We start from the raw sequence: 2,065 nt of genomic DNA, 5'->3' as shown, positions 1-2,065 counted from the left end.
GGAAACTCCCATCAACACCCAGAGTGCTTGGGTAAATGTCATTTTCTGTACATAAATAACAGAAACATATGGACAGAGACAGGGAATGGGGCCTACTTGGCTTGATTGATAACTTTCTTGTCAAGGGCTAGATAATTATATCTTGATTCTGCCTCACATAGAGGGAGTGAGGCAAGCAAAGGCTCTTCATGCGTGCTATGCAATGTGGGAATGGGTAACTTCTGAGGGAGAAAGTGGGGTATCTTTGGCTCAGGCACTGTGCCACTCTGCAATCTAGATTACCACAGTGGCAAACTACAATTCACCGCATAAGGTCGTCAGAGTCAAATATCTTGAACATATATCAAGAAAAATTAGAGATTCATCAACTCTCCCAACTCTCATCCAACTTTACCACTGCTTGGCCTCTTCATTGGCATCAATACAAAACTTCCAAGGGTTTGTCAGTATGGTGCTGCACACCTTTAATTCCAGAACCCAAGCATCCCCATATTTGATGGTGGATGAACTGTGTCCTTGAATCACACTTCAACTCAAAGAGTATAAATGTACCCAACACATAACAAGGAAAAGTTAGCCATGTTTCATACATCACCATGGGACTGTTACAGGATCCAAAGCTTCCAACTGGTCAAGCTGTATGTATGATGGACTTGGCCATGGTCTTTCTTCAGGACCACACTGGTCATCCTTCCACACACTGCTGTCCTCTGACAGACATGTGCTGTCTCTAAGGAGAACTCTTGCTCTGACACTGAAGATGAAGAATGGTGCTGTTCTGAATGAGCTTGACCCCACAGATCTACACTAAATGTCCATGTGAAATTCTTCAAGGGTAGTCATGGGACAGAAGTCATGAATAACCCAACAGAAGAACAACAGGTCTTTCTCACTAGCCATAAAGCATACTGATATACTGATTCCATGGTTTCAGTAAGCACAATATATTTTTTAATTTCCCTGTATTTCTCTTGGCCAGCTTCTCCTTCCTCAATCTCATCTCTGCTGGGCTGTTCTGAATCACACTTGTGGGAGAGGATAGGGTCTCTCCTGGACATCTCCAATTTCTCTGACTACCTTAACTCTTTTTTTTTTTAAATGATTCAAATCTTTCATTTGTTCATTTCTTTTATTTGAAGTTCTCTTTGACATCCTAGGCCCAAGATTCTTTACCATGGTCCTTAACCACTACACAACTGCAACTACCCACTTTGGTTGGTTTACACTCAGATTTGCAGAGACCTACCCATTTCCCTCATTTCTCTTTGGCATTAACCTTAACTAGGTCGATTTGGTGTTCATCTCAAGGGGCTTCGACTGTCTTGACATACTTAGACTCATCTCATAGGGATGCAAGCACACAATGACGAGCTTGACGCTTGACTGAGGCTTTTGCAGCTTTGTGAATGCCACATGCTGGCCCATCTTGGATGAAGGAGTCTTCTCGCATCTTTTCTGAAGAGTCAGTAATGTCCATTACACCTCCAGTAGCAGTGCCTTTCTCAGCCATGGTGGTGGGCTGCAGCTGAAGCAGAATCTTGATATATCAGAGGATCTGCCTCTTGGAAATTTTCTGCATCAGAGTCAAAGTCTGCACTGCTTGGCCTCTTCATTGGCATCAATACAAGACCTCCAAGGGTTTGTCAGTATGGTGCTGCACACCTTTAATTCCAGAACCCAGGAAGCAGAGGCAGGCAGATCCATGTGAGCTCAAGGCCAATATGGTCTACATAGATAGTTTCAGGCTAGCCAGGACAACATAGAGAAACCATGTCTTTTTTTTTGTTTGTTTTGTTTTGGTTTTTTTTGGTTTGGTTTTTTCGAGACAGTGTTTCTCTGTGTAGCTTTATGCCTTTCCTGGATCTCACTCTGTATACCAGGCTGGCCTTGAACTCACAGAGATCCGCCTGGCTCTGCCTTCTGAGTGCTGGGATTAAAGGCGTGCACCACCACCACCCAGCGAGAAACCATGTCTTAAAACACAAACAAAAAACATGTATACACATACATATACACCATGTACACTCACTCAAAGGAACCACAGAAAGAAAGAATGTACCAGTGA

At 43.2% G+C, this 2,065-nt stretch overlaps 1 pseudogene; it reads right to left on the bottom strand.

The window, feature by feature from the left end:
* Positions 1 to 1,120: 1,120 nt before the first annotated feature.
* LOC114696078 lies at positions 1,121 to 1,510 on the bottom strand (annotated as a pseudogene).
* Between the last annotated feature and the right edge of the window lie 555 nt (positions 1,511 to 2,065).

This window comes from Peromyscus leucopus, chromosome 19, assembly GCF_004664715.2.
Source record: "Peromyscus leucopus breed LL Stock chromosome 19, UCI_PerLeu_2.1, whole genome shotgun sequence".
Classification (NCBI taxonomy): Eukaryota; Metazoa; Chordata; class Mammalia; order Rodentia; family Cricetidae; genus Peromyscus; species Peromyscus leucopus.
Note: the sequence above shows the minus strand (reverse complement) of the source record. Positions and strands in the feature narration are given on the sequence as shown.